The sequence below is a fragment of the Papio anubis genome, chromosome 1 (assembly GCF_008728515.1).
Source record: "Papio anubis isolate 15944 chromosome 1, Panubis1.0, whole genome shotgun sequence".
NCBI classification, from domain to species: Eukaryota; Metazoa; Chordata; class Mammalia; order Primates; family Cercopithecidae; genus Papio; species Papio anubis.
The window spans coordinates 218,030,504-218,050,239 of NC_044976.1; the positions used below are offsets into that span (position 1 = coordinate 218,030,504).

General features: G+C 41.7%; 1 long non-coding RNA gene across 2 annotated transcripts; it reads right to left on the minus strand.

Moving 5' to 3' along the window:
• Positions 1-5,686: 5,686 nt before the first annotated feature.
• LOC116271810 lies at positions 5,687-14,741 on the minus strand. Of its 2 annotated transcripts, none has more exons than XR_004180570.1 (3): positions 14,702-14,741; positions 10,913-11,026; positions 5,687-6,119 (listed from the first exon to the last, which is right to left on the minus strand). It is a non-coding gene; the product is annotated as an uncharacterized LOC116271810 (long non-coding RNA). The 2 variants fall into 2 exon arrangements; XR_004180569.1 differs by having other exon boundaries at positions 10,888-11,026.
• Positions 14,742-19,736: the final 4,995 nt, after the last annotated feature.

Genomic DNA, 19,736 nt, shown 5'->3' on the forward strand with positions numbered 1-19,736 from the left:
GAATCATCTGTCAAACCCCAAAGACTAATGAGCCAATGTGCCATAGTCAACATAAAGTTTTTATTTCAGCTAAAACCACTGAGAAGATGAACAGGTCATGTGGAATCTGCCACACTCCTCATCTCCTCAAATTCTGGAGCATCTTCTGTCCCTAGAAATGTGTGCAGGCAAGAGATTACAGGCTCGTTTTCTGTTCATGATCACCCTCCCAAATGTAAAGCAATAGGCAACTATTCTGCAGCTTCTCCTCAGTCAGCACAAAAAAGCACTTCCAAAATTCCATTTTCTGACCTGGAGCTTCACCAACTGGGTGTCCCCAGTCTCTGAATTTTCACCTCCTCTAGACATTCCTGATTATTGTGTAGAAATAGAACGTATTTGGCAGCTCGTGTACCCAACTTTTACACATGTGGTTAGACTAACAGAAGCATGTAAACTAAGCATTATTCGTTGTTATGACTGAATGTTGCCCTAACAGTGTACACATTGAAGACCTAACCCCCAGTACCTTCGGATGTGACTGTACTTGTGTTACTGGAAGGAGGATCTTGAGTGAGTTGTCCAGGTCCTTGGCGTTTTGAACAAAGAATTGGACAAAGCGCACAAAGCAACAAAGGAATGAAACACAGGAACAAAGTAGCAAAAGCGAGGATTACAGCGAGAAAGCACTCCACAGGGTGGGTCTGGGTCCCAGCAAGCCACTCAAGGACCCAGTTACCAAGTTTCCTGGGCTTCAAGTGCTTCTTTTGAGGTTCCTGTGGGTTACCCTTATCTGGATGAAGGATTTGATCTGTGGCTAATTGAAGGCTGAGGTGAACTGGTAACCTGTGCAGACGAAGGGATGGTCCCTGCTTGGCCCTCAGGCAGTTCAAGGCACTCTCCCTTTCGCTGTAAGCCTTGGTGGAGCGGGGAGGGCTGGTAGGGAGAGTAGCCTTTGATCCTTTGTTATCCGTATGGGAAGATGGGGTTTTTCCTTTTGGTTTAGCTACAGGAAGTTTGAGTTAATTGGCCTTAGGGTCCCAGCCCCCAGACCCAGGTGTTTTCCTTTTGACCCAGCTTTAGGAAATTATCATGAATCGGCCTCAGATTCCTTGCCCCCAGACCTTGGAGTTTTTCCTTGATTTGGCATGCATTGGCGTTAAGTTCCCTGCCTCCAGACCCTATTTCTTCTCCTACCCCAGATCCTGTTCTCCTGCCTCATTTGGAGATAGGGTCTTTACAGGATAATTAAGTTACAGTGAGGTTATTAGTGTGGGCCCTAATTCAATATGTTGACAAAAAGATTATGCATGTTGTTATGTTGTTATGTTATCATAAACATTTGTGTACAAGTTTTTGTGTTTACATGTTTTCAAATATCTGGGGTATATACCTACAAGTGGAACTGCTGAATAAGATGGTAGCTCTATGTTTAACTTTTTGTAAAATTGCCAGTGTTTTACAAAGTGGCCGCACTATTTTATATTTCCATTAGTGTGCAGGGGGTTCTGCATTTCTCCACATCCTCACCAGCATTTGTTACTGTCTTTTTTGTTGTAGCCATCCCAGTATTGGGCCCCAGGACAAGATGTACTCTGGTGATGGCTCCAGTCCCATTCCTGAACGTGCCGTGCTGCAGCAACCTGGGTCCTGGGCCATTGGGGGAACCCAGCATAAATTCTTTCTCTGGAATAATAAGGTTATATGGACTCTAGGCAGCACCCTATACTGCACTTAGGGACTGTGAGCAACCTCGGGCTGTGAGGTATAAAGTATCAACTCATTGTGGGTTTTTTTGGTTTCTTTTTTCTTTTGTTTTTGAGACAGGGTCTCGCTCTGTCACCCAAGCTGGAGGGCAGTGGTGCAATCACAGCTCACTGTAACTTCAATCTCTTGGGTTCAAGTGGTCCTCCTGCCTCAGCCTCCCAAACAGCTGGGCCTACAGGCACACGGCACCACTCCTGGCTAATCTCATCGTGGTTTTGATTTGCATTTCCATGGTGGCTAATGATGTTGAGCATGTTTTTATGGGCTTGTTGGCCATTTGTATATTTTCTTTGGGAATGTAACAGTCTTTTGTTACCTTTCCTTTTTACTTTTAATGGCTAAACACTATCTTTTCCCTTTTTGAGCTATTTAAGAAAAGCAGCACCTTAAAATAACATATCAACAATTAGATGAAACTATGGTCCAGATAACTCTCCTTTGCTGATTCTCTTCTTTGCACTCAGAAGTGCCAGTGTTTATGAAGACCTGCAGTCCCCACATGATGAGAGGCAAAAACAGGAGAATTATTAGTTTAGGTCACATTGAACACTGAGTTTTGTGGTGGATGGTTTTTGTCTTATTTAGGGAAGTTTAAAACAATACATATTTCATCCTACTGACAGAGTTAAGCTTGCTTCATCTGCCTAGTGTCCTGAAGAAATTTCACAAGAGGTTATGCGAAAATATAGTTTCCAAACCAGCAATGGCAGCAATATCCACAGCCGGTTATAGATATTTTATAAGCTTTTCTGTCTGAAAACCAGTTTCTGAAAATGAATTAGTTGCAAAATCATATGTATTTTAAAGAGAATGATAATTATATAGGGCAGTAGAAGAAAAGCTGGAAAAAGAACACAAGCAAACTTGAATGTTGATGTAATTTCATGCTGCTCTTCATGTATGTCTTTATATCTTATAAAGACATAAATAGGGAGATAAAAACAGGGAGAGAATCAAAAATGTACATAATTGAGTGAAAATTAAGCATAAGTACAATTATTTAACGTGTAGAGTTTGTTTTTGAGATTGCGAAAATGTTTCAGAGATGAATAGTAGAGGTGGTTACATCACACGGTGAATGTACTTAATGACACTAAATTATACACTTCAAAATGGTTTCAATGGTAAATTTTATGTTGTGTATATTTTGCCACAATAAAAAGATTTTTTAAGAGTCAGTACCTCAAAAGAAGAGATAGAGATCAAATGGCTAACTAGAGGTGCCTAGCACTCACCTTTTCCACAAAGAAGAACCAAAGTAACAAATAGATAACCACACATTGACTAGAATGTGTAAGGAAGAACACTGGAATTCAGCAGATAGTGTTCAAATTCAAAGAAAAGAAACTTTGAGGCACAGAAACTCAGGATGGCAGCATAGAGAGGTAAGCAATGCAGCCTACTGAGATGTGCTTGGAGCCAGGAGGGACTTCTTCCCCATTGTGGAGAAAAGGTTAGCAGGAGGTCCCCAGAAGTCTACATTCCCACCAGACACCTGCAGTCCTAGCTACAGGAGAGCGCTCAGCCCTCACAGTCCCTTAGTCTAGTATAGGGCACTGCCTAGAGTCCACATGACTCTATTACTCCAGAGAGAAAATTTATGCTGGATTCCCCCAATGCCCCAGGACCCAGGGCTGCAGCATGGCACCATTTTGGGAGTGGAGCCATCACCAGAGTACATCCTGTCCAGGGGCCCAATTACTCCTTCATCTCCACATCCATCCCTGGGGTCTCATCCACATCCCACCACAGGTACCCAGAGTGCTGCTGCATAAAGACACAACTTAGATCTATTATAGCAGTGCAGCTGTGACCCTGGCACCTGAGCCTATGCAGCCCCTTATACCCCGTGGAGCCGGAAGACTGGTGTGTGTGCTCCCCAGACCCTGAAAGCCACCTGCCCAGGCTTTTGCTGCTTCTGCTGGAGAACACATCCACTCTAGTGGTAGTGTCATCCCACACCTGCACATACTGCCCAAGGGCCAAAGGAATGGCCTGCCCAGAGCCTGCCACCACCAACACCAGCACCCATGAATGCCACCCTTGGGATAAAGACTGACAGTAAAGGGATGGAAAATAATACTCCATGCAAATGAAAATCAAACGCATCCAAGAATAGCTAATATTTATGTCAGACAAAATAGACTTAAAGTCAAAAAACATAAAAACAGACAAAATCATTAAATAATGATGAAGAAATGAATTTAGCAAGAAGGTATAACAATTATATACGCACCCAACACTGGAGCACCAATGTAAAGCAAATACAATTAGAGCTAAAGGGAGAGATAGACCCCGATGTAATAATAGTTGGAGACTTTGTGAAAGGAAAATAAGTCTTGGGGCCCCAAAATCACTAAGCTAAAGGGAAAAGTCAAGCTGGGAACTGCTTAGGGCAAACGTGCCTCTTATTCTATTCAGTCACCCCTCTGCTCACTGAGATAAATGTATATCTGATTGCGTTTGGTCTTTGGAGAGGCTAGTCAGAAACTCAAAAGAATGTAACCATTTGTCTTTATCTAACTATGACCTGGGAGCTCCCTCCCTGCTTCAAGTTGTCCCATCTTTGCTTTGAGTTGTCCTGTCTTTCCAGATTGAACCAATGTTCATCTTACATATGTTGATTGATGTCTCATGTCTCCCTAAAATGTATAAAACCAAACTGTGCTTTGAGCACCTTGGGCACATATCCTCAGGACCTCCTGAGGCTGTGTCATAGGTGTGCATCCTCAGCTTTGGCAAAATAAACTTTCTAAATTAACTGAGACCTGTCCCAGATATTCAGGGTTCACAACTTCAACACTTCACTTTCATCACTGTAAAAATTAAGCAGAAAGTCAACAAAAAAAAATCAGATTTAAACTACACCATAGACCAAATGGACCTAACAGACATTAACAGAACTTTTTATCCAACATCTGCAAAATACACATTCTTCTCATCAGCACATAGAACATTCTCCAGGATAGACCATAGGTTAGGCCACAAAAAAAAAGACTCAACACTTTTTAAAAATCAAAACCATATCAAGTATCTTCTCAGATCACAAAGGAATAAAACTAGAAATCAACATAAAAAATTTTTGGAATCTGTAAGAACACATCAAAAAAGTAAAAAGATTTCAATTACACAATCTAACAATTCACCTCAAGGAACTAGAAAAGGAAGAACCAACCAATCCAAATATGAGTAGTAGGAAATAAATAATAAGGATCAGAGTAGAACTAAACAAAATAGAGACAAAAACAAACAATGCAACAAAATAAAAAGTTTATTTTTCTTTTGAAATAACAAAATCAACAAGCCATTTTCTAGAGTAACTAAGAAAAAAAAGAGACTGGGCATGTTGGCTCATGCCGGTAATCCCAGCACTTTGGGAGGCCAAAGTGAAAGGATTGCTTGAAGCCAGGATTTCAAGACCAGCTTAGGCAGTAAAGTGAGACATCCATCTTTGCAAAAAAAATTTTAATCAGCAAGGCATGGTGGCTCATGCCTCTAGTCCCAGCTATTCAGGAGGCTGAGGTGGGGTTCAAGGCTGCAGTGAGAAATGATTGAACCACTGCACTCCCGTCTGAAACACAGTGAGAACCCATCTTTAAAAAAAAGAAAAGAAAAGAAATAGAAGAACCAAGTAAATAAAAACAGAAACAAAAAAGAAGACATTACAACTGATACCACAACTGAACTAGAAATGATCATTAGAGACTATTATGAACAACTACATGCCAACAAACTGAAAGGCCTAGAAGAAATGGATAGATTTTTGGACACATATAAGCTTCCAAAATTGAACCATGATGAAACAGAAAGCTAGAACAGACTGACAATAAGTAATGAGACCAAAGCAAAATTAAAAGTTTCCGATCAAGGCTGAAGTAGGAGGATCGCAATTCCAAGACCACTGAGCTCATGGTTCCCTGTGGATGTCTCCCTTGTACCTTCATCATGACCAGAGCTTGAGGGGGGCTTTTCAATTCCCCCTGCCACACTTGGAACAGTATGAGGGATGCAGTAGAGGTCAAAAACTAAGTGACCAGCCCCAGGGAGTCAATGGGAGACACTGACAAAACAATCACAAAGTTGGTGTCATTTGCTCTTAGAGAAGGGAGGCAGAGCCAGGGCAAGGACAGCAGCTGGAAGGTGAAGGGCAGGCCTGGTTCTCAGTAGTGGTAGTCATCCAGCTTGAAGGGGCCATCACTGGACATGCCCAGGTACTGGGCCTGCTTCTCAGTCAGCTTGGCCAACTTCACATTTAGCTTGTGCAGGTGGACTTCAGCCACTGCCTCATCCAGCTTCTTGGGCAGGAAGTGAACCCCAAGTGGGTATTTGTCTAGGTGAATCCACAGCTGAATCTGCACCATCACCTGGCGTTCCTGAGGACAAAGAGAAATATAAAAGTATGGAAAACATATGATGGAAATAATTGAAGAAAACTTCCCTGGCCTTGCTAAAGACCTAGATATCCAAATACAAGAAGCTCAAAGAACACTTGGGAAATTCATGACAAAAAGATCATCACTGGGCACATTGTCATCAGGTTATCTAAAGTCAAGATGAAGGAAAAAAATCTTAAGAGCTATGAGGCAAAAGCAGCAGGTAACCTATAAGGGAAAAGCTTATCAGATTAACAGCAGATTTCTCAGTAGAAATGCTACAAGCTAGTAGGGATTGGGGCTTTTTCTTGAGCCTCCTTGAACAAACAATTATCAGCCAAGAATTTCATAACCAGCAAAACAAATAAAGGAAAGATACAGTCTTTTTCAGACAAACAAATGTTGAGAGAATTCACCACTACAAAGCCAGCACTACAAGAACTGCTAAAAGAAGCTCAAACTCTTGAAACAAGTCCTGGAAACACATCAAAACAGAACTTCTTTAACACAAAAATCTCACAGGACCTATAAAACAAAACTACAACAACAATAACAAAAACCACAAGGTATACAGGCAACAAATAGCACAATGAATAGAATAGTACCTCACATCTCAAAATTAACGTTGAATGTAAATGGCCTAAATGTTCCACTTTAAAGATAACAGAATTGCAGAATGGATAAGAATTTACCAACCAACACTCTGATGTCTTCAAGAGAATCACCTAACACATAAGGACTCACATAAACTTAGAAAAAGACATTCCATACAAATGGACACCAAAAGTGAGCAGGAGTAGCTATTCCTATATTAGACAAAACAAACCTTAAAGCAACAGCAGTTAAAAAAGACCAAGAGGGACTTTATATAATGATAAAAGGCCTTGTCCAATGGGAAAATATCACAATTCTAAATATATATGCACCTAAATGTGGAACTCCCAAATTTATAAAACAATTCCTACTAGACCTAAGAAATGAGATGGAAAGCAACACAATAATAGTGAGGGACTTTAGTACTCAACTGACAGCACTACACAGTCATCAAGACAGAAATTCAGCAAAGAAACAATGAATTTAAACTATACCCTGGAACAAATGAACTTAACAAATATTTGCAGAACATTCTACCCAACAACTGCAGAATATATATACTATTCATCAGTGCATGGAACTTTCTCCAAAATAGACCATATGATAGGCCATAAAACAAGTCTCAATAAATTTAAGAAAATTGAAATTATATAAAGTACCCTGTCAAACCACAGTGGAATAAAACTGGAAATACACTCCAAAAGGAACTTTCAAAACCACACGAATACATGAAAATTAAATAACCCGCTCCTGAATGATCACTGGGTCAACAATGAAATCAAGAGGGAAATTTAAAAATTATTTGAATGGAATGATAATAGTGACACAACCTATCAAAACTTCTGGGATACAGCTAAGGCACTCCTAAGAGGATAGTTCATAGCCTTAAATACCTACATCAAAAAGCCTGAAGGAGCATAAATAGACCATCTAAAGTCACACCTCAAAGAACTCGAGAAACAAGAACAAACCAAATCCAAACCCAGCAGAAGAAAGGAAATAGCAATGATCAGGACAGAACTAAATGAAATTGAAACAAACAAAAAGAAATACAAGAGATAAATAACACAAAAAAACTGGTTCTTTGAAAAGATGAATAAAATTGATAGATCTTTAGCAAGATTAACCAAGAAAAGAAGAAAGAAGATTCCAATAAGCTCAATTAGAAATGAAATAGGAAATATTACAACCAATACCACAGAAATACAAAAGATCATTCAAGGCTACTGTGAACATCTTTACATGCATAAACTGGAAAACCTACAGGAGATGGATGAATTTCTGGAAAGATACAACCCTCCTAGCTTAAATCAGAAAGGATTAAAAACCCTGAACAGGCCAATAACAAAAAGTGAGATTAAAATGGTAATAAAAAAAATTACCAACCAAAAAACTCTAGGACCAAATGAATTCACAGCTAAATCCTACCAGACATTCAAAGAATAAATGATACCAATCTTATTGACACAATTCCACAATATCGAAAAATTGGGAAATCCTCCCTAAATCATTCTGTGAAGCCAGTGTTGCCCTAATACCAAACCAGGAAAGGACATAGCAAAAAAAGAAAACTACAGACCAATATCCCTAATGAACATAGATGCAAAAATATTAATAAAGTACTAGCTAATCAAACCCAACAACATATCAAAAAGATAATCCACCATGATCAAGTGGGTTTCATATGCAGGGATGGTTTAATATATGCAAGCCAATAAATGTGATATACCACATAAACAGAACTAAAAACAAAAATTACATGATTATCTCAATCGATGCAGAAAAAGCATTTGACAAAATCCAGCATCCCTTCATGATTAAAACCCTCAGAAAAATCAGCATCAAAGAAACATACCTCAATGTAATAAAAGCCATCTATGACAAAACCACAGCAAACATAATACTTAAAGGGGAGGAGTTGAAAGAATTCCCTCTGAGAACTAGAACAAGACAAGGATGCCCACTCTCACCACTTCTATTCAACATAGTACTGAAAGTCTTAACCAGAGTAATCAGACAAGAGAAAGAAAGAAAGGGCATCCAAATCAGTAAAAGTCAAACTGTCACTGTTTGCTGATGATACAATTGATTACCTAAAAAATCCCTAAAGACTCCTCCAAGAAGGCTCAAAACTGATAAATGAATTCAATAAAGTTTCAGGATACAAAATTAATGCACACAAATCAGTAGCTCTGCTATACACCAACAGCAACAAAACTGAGAATCAAATCAAAAACTCACCCCCTTTCAGACAGAATAGCTGCAAAAAATCAAATAAAATACTTAGGAATACACCTAACCAAAGATGTGAAAGACCTCTACAAGGAAAACTATAAAACATTGCTGAAAGAAATCATAGATGACACAAACAAATGAAAACACATCCCATGCTCATGAATGGGTAGAATCAATATTGTAAAAATGACCATACTGGCAAAAACAATCTACAAATTCAATGCAGTTCCCATCAAAATACCACCATACCACCATCATTCTTCACAGAACTAGAAAAAATAATCCTAAAATTTATATGAAACCAAAAAAGAGCCTGCATAGCCAAAGCAAGACTAAGGAGAAAAAAAAAAATCTGGAGGCATCATATTACCTAATTTCAAACCATAAGACCACAGTGACCAAAATAGCATGGTACTAGTATAAAAATAGGAACATAGACCAATGGAACAGAATAGAGAGTCCAGAAATAAACACAAATATTTTCATCCAACTGATCTACGACAAAGCAAACAAAAACATAAAGTGGGGAAAGGACACCCTATTCAACAAATGATGCTGGAATAATTGACAAACCACATTTAGAAGTATGAAACTGCAGCCTTATCTCTCAATTTATGCAAAAATCAATTCTAGGTGGATCAAGGATTTAAATCTAAGACATGAAACTATAAAAGTTCTAGAAAATAACATCAGAAAAATTATTCTAAACATTAGCTTAAGCAAAGATTTCATGACAACCCAAAAGTAAATGCAATAAATACAAAGATAAATAGGAGGGACTTGGAGGGGCGTGGTGGTTCACGCCTGTAATCCCAACACTTTGGGAGGCCAAGGTGGGTAGATCATGAGGTCGGTAGTTCAAGACCAGCCTGACCAACATGGTGAAACCCCGTCTCTACTAAAAATACAAAAATTAGCCGGGCGTGGTGGTGCATGCCTGTAATCGCAGCTACTCAAGAGGCTGAGGCAGGAGAATTGCTTGAACCCAGGAGGCAGAGGTTGCAATGAGCCAAGATAGTGCCATTGCACTCCAGCCTGGGTGACAGAGCGATACTCCATCTCAAACAAACAAACAAACAAACCAAAACAAAAACTCTTAAAAGAAAAGATAGGGTTAAATTTTTATGACCTTAGATTTAACATATTCTTAAATATGACACTAAAAGCACAAGGAACAACAAAAATTTCCTTGAAGAATTGGACTTCATCAAAATTTAAAACTTTGTGCATCAAAGAATACTATTGACAGTAAAAAGAACCCACTGAATGGGAGAAAATATTTGCAAATCACATATTACAGGAGTCTAATATCTATAATACGTAAATAATTTTTACAAGCCAATAACAAAAAGGCAAATAAACCAATTTTAAAAGGAGCAAAGGATTTGAATAAACATTTCTCCAAAGAATATATACAAACGGCTAACAAGCACATGACAGAGTTTTCAACATTATTAATTGATAAATGCAAATCAATACAACAACTGTCACAGGCGGAGGGTGTCCAGGTTCTTGGTGTTTTGAATGAAGAATTGGACAAAACACATAAACAAAGCAAGGAAGGAATGAAGGAATTTACTGAAAATGAAAGTACACTCTACAGTGTGGGAGCGGCCCAAGCATAGGAGCTCAAGGGCCCCGTTACAGATTTTTGAGGAGTTTAAATACCCTCTAGAGGATTGCACTGGTTACTTTGGGTACGCCCTATGCAAATAGAGAGGATAAGTTACAAAGTTAGTTACTTGGCCTGCACTCTGGAAAGGATATTTCCTGTCATAGCTAAGTGTGAATTGGCCTTATGTTCTCTGCCCCCATGCCCTAATTTCCTGCCTCATCTCCCCCTGAGAAATGTGATCACCATAAATCTTTATAGGAGGCAGAGGGAACAATGGTATTGTTTCTGTAACTGCTTCATGCTGGCTTGGGGCATCGCCCCTACCTATTGGGGATCCCGGAACTCTCACCCTGCTCTGTCTGGTGGTGGCAGGGCAGCTCTTTCATGGCCAGCAGTGGTATCTTCACCTGGAACTGGCTGGAACCTTTGTTGCATGATCATCTGAAGCTTGATGGTCTCTAGGCTAGAAGAAATGAATTCAATTAAAAAATTTAATGGGAACTTTAGGGGTTGGATACCTATGCTGTCAGGAATGTTTGTTATAGAGATTTGAAGGAGAAAAACAAAACCTGGTCTGTTCTAGAATCTATGCATTTCCTTAAAATCTTAGCACAGATAACTCCAGTTTGATTTGGTTTGGTTTGGTTTGGTCTGTTGGGGCTTAGTAAATGAGCTTAGTCCAAAACAACGGCCTCCCAGAATTTTTTTTTTTTAATTCCCCCATTTTGGTCACACTCTGGTAGCCTCACTCTCAGGTACCATCATTTTGGGTTTCCAGTCTCAGCACATTGTTTATAGGTTATGGTGCCCTCATGGCTGCACATTTCTTTCAGCTTTTGTCATTCCAATTGAAGAGAGATCATATGGCATTCTAGATATGGCTACATGCAAGCATTTAAAATCTTTGAGAGAATACAGTGCACCAGGGAGACTATTATTATGACTATTGGGAGGATAACACGAAGAGTTTGGAGTATACTCTTTACCCAAGGTCCCCATAAACCAAACCTCCTAAAATCAAATAAACCAAAGAATGGGATAAAGAGTTTATTCACTTGACTCAGCATTTTCTTTTTGTTCCCAAAACAAAGAAGCGAGAATATTCAAGCTGATGAATGTCCTAAATATCCTGACTTGCTCATTACACATTGTACGCATGTATCAAAATATCACATGCACTCCATAAACATGTAAAATATCAGCAAAAACAAAAATAAAAACAAGTGAGAGACACCTTTCTGGTCATATTATCAGTATAATGTTGTTTCTATGCCTATTACATCAAATTTTTTTTTTAATGAGGGACATAAAAACTGAAGTCCAATAGAAAAATAGATAAAATAAATCCAACAGAAAAGCAGGTAAAAGACATACATATATTGTATATAAAATCTTAATGGACTTCAAATATATGAAAAATGTTCAAACTCCATAATTAAAGAAATGCAAATTAAAACACCCTTGAAATGTGATTTCCCACCTGTCTGACCGGCAAACATTAAAACGTGAAATGGAACAGTCTTTGGCAGATCTGCTCATAAACTGCTGTTGGGAGTGCACAGGTCAGCACCATCCTTCCACGGGGGAATTTGGCAAAGGTAACAGAACTACCTGTGCACTAATGACCCAGCAAGCCAACTTCCAGGAATCTTCTCTGAAGACACACCTTCCGCGTTAGTGGGCGCAGAGGTCTGAGTTACACCGAGTTCTCCGGCACCCGCAGGCGCCCACAGGAGCTTCAGCTCTTGCTTCCTCAGGAGAAAGAACTCGGCTGAGGCGCGCGAAGCAGAAAAAGAGACTGAGGCAAGTTTCAGAGCAGGAGTGGAAGTTTATTTTAAAAGGCTTCGGAACAGGAAAGAAACGAAAATTTCCTTGGAAGAGACCCAAGGGGGCGCCTGAAGGTCCAAGAGAGAAAAAAGGGGGCCTTTCACCTCGATCCCAGAACGTTACAGACGCGCCTCCGTCCCACCATTCTTCCCTTCGGCCGGGCTTTCCCGCGCCCAGAGCGCGCCTCACCCTTGAAACTGGGCATGCGCAGTGTGTTCAGGGCGTTACACGCATGCGCTCTGAGGCTTTCTGGCTTTTTCCTGTGGCGTGGACCAGTAATGTCATACTTGACATTTTTGTCTTCTTAATGTGCATGCCCAGGAAGTTTCTCTTCCCTGGGGCCTTCATTCAATGAACACGTCAATGTTTAACAGCTGTGGATCGTCAAGAGATTTTCCTCTCCGTGGCTCCGGAATTACTATTTTTACACAGGCAGTTTGGTAATTGTCGAACCAGCACCTGACGTTTCTAGCGGGTGAGGGAGAACCCTCTCCTGCCCCACTCACGGCTGTCCACCTATAACAGTCAGCAGTAGAACAATACAAATGCCCAAGGGTATTCCTTGAAACATCGTCTGTGATTGCAAGATATTGGAGCAAACTAAAAGCCCATACAGTACAGAGCGGTTGCAAAGCCACACTGGATTCCTGTGACACACTGCAGAAGAATGGCAGACCCCATGAACAGAAGCAACCGATTTCCAGAATATACTGTGAAGTGAGAAAAGCGAAATTGCATAAGGGTAGTACCGTAGACTACTACTCAGGTGGGCCGCTCTTAATTGGTTGTTTTTACAAAGCTAAGATGACCAGCTGGAGTGATCTGGACAACAGACAGGCCAGGAGAAACCCAAGTCCCCCAGGGCTCTTCCAGTGGTGGGAGTGTGCCCCCCGCAAAGTGTCGATGGAAGGACACGCCAGAAGCTGAGCCCTGAGGCATAACGCACACACCATCCGCAACTCAGCCTGGGCCGTTCCCAAGCTCTCCGGAGTGCCCAGGCCCCAAAAGGGGTAGAAATGGAGCGTGGAAAATTCTATTGGCCAAGAACGTCTCTGACCTTCAGGAGGAGAATGAATGAATAAGCAAGCAAACAAATAACAGCTAGAATCATCCAGGTAAAAAGTGACGAATTTAGCTTATAGAGAAAAAAATATAAACGATTCAGTGTAAGAAATAAAAAAGACAAACTTTAGTGCTATATTACGGTCACAGGGGAAGAAAAAGTGAAAGCGGGTGAGATGGGGTTGGAGAACACAAATGAGGCACTGAATTCCAAAAGAAAAAAGACAAAAAGTGAGATGAAGACCTGGAGGCAGGAAGAAAGACAGCTGGGAGTCCACTCTCTGCCAGCACCAGACTGAATATCCTGGGGGGCGCAAGTACCTTGTAAACCAAAAATAAAATTCTGAGGCCCCCCCAGCCATCTGAATGGACCTCTGGTCAGCCAGGGCTCTTTTAAAATGTAACCTGAGAGACTGTTTTAGGCTATGACAGGAAGTGGGGGTTGGACATGCCTCATTATACCTCTCCGGCATTAACATCAACGCAGACTTTAAGTCTGATAAAAAACGGTTTACATCCTATTCTCTCTGAAGTCTACTACCTGAAGGTTTCCTCTGCAAATAGGAACTTGGATCTCCACAATCCTTTATCTTAACCCAGACATTCCTTCCTATGGATCCCAGGCCGTTAGCCACACTTAACAAATTGTCAACCAGAAAATGTTTAAATTTACCTGTAGCCTGGAAACCCCCACTGTGAGTTGTCCCGCCTTTCCGAACCAAACCAACGTACCTCTTAAATGTGTTTGATTGATGTCTCATGTCTCCCATAAATATGTAAAATCATGCTGTGCCCTAACCACCTTAGGCACATTTCTGAGGACCTCCTGAGGGCTGTGTCATGGGCCATGGTCACTCATATTTGGCTCAGAATAAATCTTTTCAAACCCCAACTCTGCCCCTCCATTGAGAAAGAAGTATGGCCGTCTCTAGGCCCCTAGGCCACTGTGTTCACTTGAAAACGAGTTCTCAAATTTTGTGTTGTCCCTTCCTGCCCAACTGGAAGCCCATAGAGGATGATATCCAAGCCTAAGTCCTCACTGTGGCTAAAAGGTTCTAAGGGAACAGAAGCTGAGAGGAACCTGAGGGGTCCTGAAATCACCATTTCACAGATCTGTAAGGAACTGGAGACAGAAGGAAGCAGACTCACCCAGGGCACCTAGCTGCCAGCACAGAGCTGCAACCACTCACTCAGGTCTTTCCCTGGGGTTCTGTGGTCAGGGAGAATTGTATGAAATCCCAGGACTTACCTCCCTGGCTGTGTGACCTTGGACAAGGCACTGACCTCTGCCAGGCTCAGTTTGCTCATCTGAACAACAGAGACATGTAATACCTACCTCCATGGGTTGTCATGGAAATAAAATATGGCACAAAGCCCATTACTCAAAGGGAGTATTGACTTCTACTACCATCGCAGCTGATACCATCATTGTAGGTAATAACACTGGGTTGACTCCAAGTCACACATAGTTGGGTGGGGCCTGTGCTCATGTCTGGGGGAGTTTGTCAGTGTATCTTAGGGACTCTGAATCCCCTGATTCATGCTCACTAGCCTTCACCTTTATGAACTCTTCCTGGTGTTCCCTCCTACCTTCTGGTTTAGCTTCCTTAAGAGCCCTCCCTCTCGGCAGCAACTATCCCCATAAGATGTCAGCTGACAGTGATTAGAGTGTGACTCCCACTGAGGACTAGTTAATGGGAAATAGATGGTTCTTCAAGGGCCAAGAGAATGGCTGGAATTTGAGACTGACAGTCCCTGCAGAAAGTGTGGGTGGCAGGGGTTCCCAATTTCTTTGTGTTGGCCAAAGCCCGCCAGCACTATTATTCTGTGCTTGTAACTTCTGCTGCTGGGGCTGGCAGTAGGAGACCCCCACCTCCTGCTTCAGGGTTAATGTGCAAGAGTCTGAAAGAGTCCCAACGCATCCTCATTCAAAACCTGCTCTGGTGATCATCCAGTACAATTTGCTGGCACTGTATTTCTTTTTCTTTTTATTTTTTTTTTTGAGATGGAGTCTCACTTTGTCACCCAGGCTGGAGTGCAGTGGCCGGATCTCAGCTCACTGCAAGCTTCGCCTCCCGGGTTCACGCCATTCTCCTGCCTCAGCCTCCCGAGTAGCTGGGACTACAGGCGCCCGCCACCTCACCCGGCTAACTTTTTGTATTTTTAGTAGAGACGGGGTTTCACCGTGTTAGCCAGGATGGTCTCGATCTCCTGACCTCGTGATCCACCCGCCTCGGCCTCCCAAAGTGCTGGGATTACAGGCGTGAGCCACCGCGCCCGGCGCTGGCACTGTATTTCTTGAAGCCTCACTTTCCTCTGTAGCTTGGCTGGTTGGAGCACTTTTGGGGAAACCAGAAGCCCCAGAATCACTTGACACAAGTAGCTGCTTTCTCAAGTTTAAGAGCAACCCTGCCCTAAGTCCACTGCCCATTCTGCCTGGGACCTCCCTTCTCTGAACCCTCCTCACTCTTGTTCTCAGATCTAAAGCCAGATTTGGGTGCTTAAGAACTCGGCAAAACATTTCTAGGTTCACTTGTTGAGTTTAATATGTACATTGAAGATTTATTTCTGCATTCTCTATTCTATTCCATTGGTCTATTTGTCTGTTTGTGTGCCAGCACTATGCTGTTTGGGTTACTACAGCTTTATAGTATCTTTTGAAGTGAGGTGGTGTGATGACTCCAGCTTTGTTCTTTTTTCTCAGGATTGCTTTGGCTATATAGGGTCTTTTGTAGTTTCATATGAATTTAATTGCTTTTTCTATATCTGTGAAGAATGTCATTGGTATTTTGATAAGGATTGCATTGAATCTGTAGATTGCTTTGAGTAGTACAGACACTTTAGCAATATTAATTCTTCCAGTCTATGAACACGGGATATCTTTCCATTTTTTTTTTTTTCTGTGTCCTCTTTAATTTCTTTCATTAGTGTTTTATAGTTTTCATTGTAGAGCTCTTTCAACTCTTTGGTTAAATTCATCCCTAGGTGTTTTTTTATTGTTGTTGTTGGTTTTGTTTTGTTTTTGTAGCTGTTATAAATTAAACTGCTTTCTTGATTTTTTTCAGATTGTTCACTGTTAGCAAATGGAAATGCTACTGATTTTGCATGTTGACTTTGTATCCTCCAACTTTACTGAGTTCATTTAGCAATTCTAACAGTTTTTGGCATGATCTTAAGGTTTTTCTAAATATAAGATCATGCCATCTGCAAACAAGGACAATTTGACTTATTTTTTTTTTCTTTTTTTTCTTTTTTTTTTTTTGAGATGGAGTCTCGATCTCTCACCCAGGCTGGAGTGCAGTGGCGCCATCTTGGCTCACTGCAAGCTCCACCTCCTGGGTTCAGGCCATTCTCCTGCCTCAGCCTCCCAAGTAGCTGGGACTACAGGCGCCCGCCACCACCCCTGGCTAATTTTTTTGTATTTTTTAGTAGAGACAGGGTTTCACCATGTTAGCCAGGATGGTCCCAATCTCCTGATCTCGTGATCTGCCCACCTCAGCATCCCAAAGTGCTGGGATTACAGGCGTGAGCCATCACGCCCACCTGACTTACTTTTTTTCTATTTTGAATGTCCTTTGTTTCTTTCTCTTGTCTAATTGCTTGGGCTAGAACTTTCAGTACTGCATTGAATAAAAGTGGTGACAGTGAACATCCTTGTCTTGTACCAGATCTTAAAGGAAAGGCTGGACATTAGTTGGATGTTAACTGTGGATTTGTCATACATTACCTTGATTGTTTTGAGGTGTGTTCCTTCTATACCCCATTTATCAAGGGTTTATGAAAAGATGATGAATGTATGTTAAGGGAAATAAGCCAGGCACAAAAAGACAAATATTGCATGTTTTCACTCATGTGGAAACTAACAAAGTTTATCTCATGGATATAAAGAGTAGAATGGTGATTAACAGAGATTAGTTAATGTAGGGGGGAGGTAGGGATAAAGAGAGGTTGGTTAATGGGTAACAAAAATACATTTCAATAGAAGGACTAAGTTATTGTGTTCAATAGCACAGTAGGCTATCATTTTTGTATTTCACAATAGCTAAAGAGGAAGATTTGTGATGTTCCCAATACAAAAAAAATTGATACAAGTCTGAGGTGATGAATATCCCAGTTACCTTGATTTGATCATTATGTATTATATGCTTGTATCAAAATATCACATGTATCCCATAAATATTATATGTACAATTATTATGTATACATTGAAAATGTACATTGAAGACCCATAGTGACAAGTGGTTTTTACTTTGGTTCAATTTATATTTCAGATTAAAGGTTATTTGGAGATTTAGTTCAAGAAACTTTTAGCTCAGATGTGCTAAACCCAGTCTTGAGCACAAAGAAAGGAACCCCACATCCTCCTTTTGTCTTCCTGGATGAGGCAATGAGAAGGGGTCAAAAGGGCTTGGGGGTCTGATGGAAACAGTACCTTATCCTCACCCCTTCCATGAGGCAGAGTTGTTGCTGGGAAAAGCTGACCCCTAGGGACTATTCTGCCTGTTGTCTTGAGTCCAGGTGTTGCTGAGTGAACGCTGCACTCAATGGGTTGTGAGCAGGGTGTTGCCTGTCACTTCCAGGAGGGGAGAGTGGAGATGCCTGGGGCTAGCATGCAGTGAACTGCGTAGTGACCCGGGGGAACTATTGGAGAGGCTTCCATGTCTTCACTGGGGTGGGGCGTAGTTACAAGGGCAGGTTTGTTGATGCTCATCAGACTGCACACATACATTTTATTGTATGTAAATCCTGCCTAAAATGTAATTCTGTATACAATTTCATTCTAAGTAAAATCAACCAACATGGGCAAAAGAACTTTACAAATTACAAAGTACTGTGGAAAGACAAGGCCATTGTCATTAGTCCAACCATACAGTGTGAGTGTAGAATTCTGTGAAGTTTCTCAGACATGGGGGCTTATCCTAGAGCCCAGGCTGAGCCTAAGGAAAAATTGCCAGTAAGGGGCTTTAGCTTCGGTGCAAAGTACAAGACCTGGCTCAGGGGCCAGAGGACAAGAGTCTAGAGTTAAGCATGAACAGCCAGGAGGAAAAAAAGGTAGACACACAGGCAGGAGTGGCACTCTGCTCAATTCCCTGCTCTGGGTAAGGAGGTGGGAGCCAGTAATGCAAATGGAAGTACATTAGGGTACTAGTTTATACTCCATTAACAGGATGAAAAGCATCTACCCCTGGGCAGTACCCACTATTTCTGTTTAACTTTGCTGCCCTGTCTTTCTGCTCTCTTTCCACCTTCATCCTGCAGTCTAGGCAAGCTTCCCAGAATGGAAACCCAATCCCACTCTTACTATCTCACTTAACTATACTCTGACTTCCCATGGCCTTCAATTTAAAGCCAGAGTCATCTACAATGCTGTGGAGACCTCCTGGGCTCTGGTCCTGCTTGCCCTTCAGGCAGGCTCCCATGTGACCCTTTGCAGTTCCCCAAACTTGTCGCTGCTTCCTCACATCAACATGGAGCACTGGGGCTTCCAGGAGACATTAAGAACCAGCTACCTGGCCGGGCGCGGTGGCTCAAGCCTGTAATCCCAGCACTTTGGGAGGCCGAGACGGGCGGATCACGAGGTCAGGAGATCAAGACCATCCTGGCTAACACGGTGAAACCCTGTCTCTACTAAAAAATACAAAAAAAAAACTAGCTGGGCGAGGTGGCGAAGCCTGTAGTCCCAGCTACTCGGGAGGCTGAGGCAGAAGAATGGCGGGAACCCGGGAGGCGGAGCTTGCAGTGAGCTGAGATCCGGCCACTGCACTCCAGCCCAAGCGACAAAGTGAGACTCCGTCTCAAAAACAAACAAACAAAAAAAAGAACCAGCTAGCTGGTAGTTCAGACAATGCAGATGAGAGGCAGAGAAGCCCCCGTTGCTGTCTGTGAGGCCATGGTGTCAGCAGCCACGGAGGGCCTAGGAAGGGCAAGTAGAGTGTATACGAGATTCTGAGACTGAGACAGAAGCAGCTGTAACCTTAGTGAGGTTGGCATCATCAGAGGGAGCTGAGCAGAGACAGTTCCTTCTACATCAGCATTCCTTGTGGCCTCTCTTCCCACTGTCTTTAGGGAGCACCCTCCAGACTGCAATCTTCTACTGTTAACATTTACTCCTTGCCAAGCTCTGTGCTAAGCTTCACAGGGAGAACTATGTTGACAGACCTCACAACCCCATGTAGCAGACCTTATCACTATCCCCATTATACACTTGGGGAAACTAAGGCCCAGAGAGGAAAAGTCTCTTGCTCAAGGTCCTGTGGCTGGATTTACGAACATAAGTGATGGAT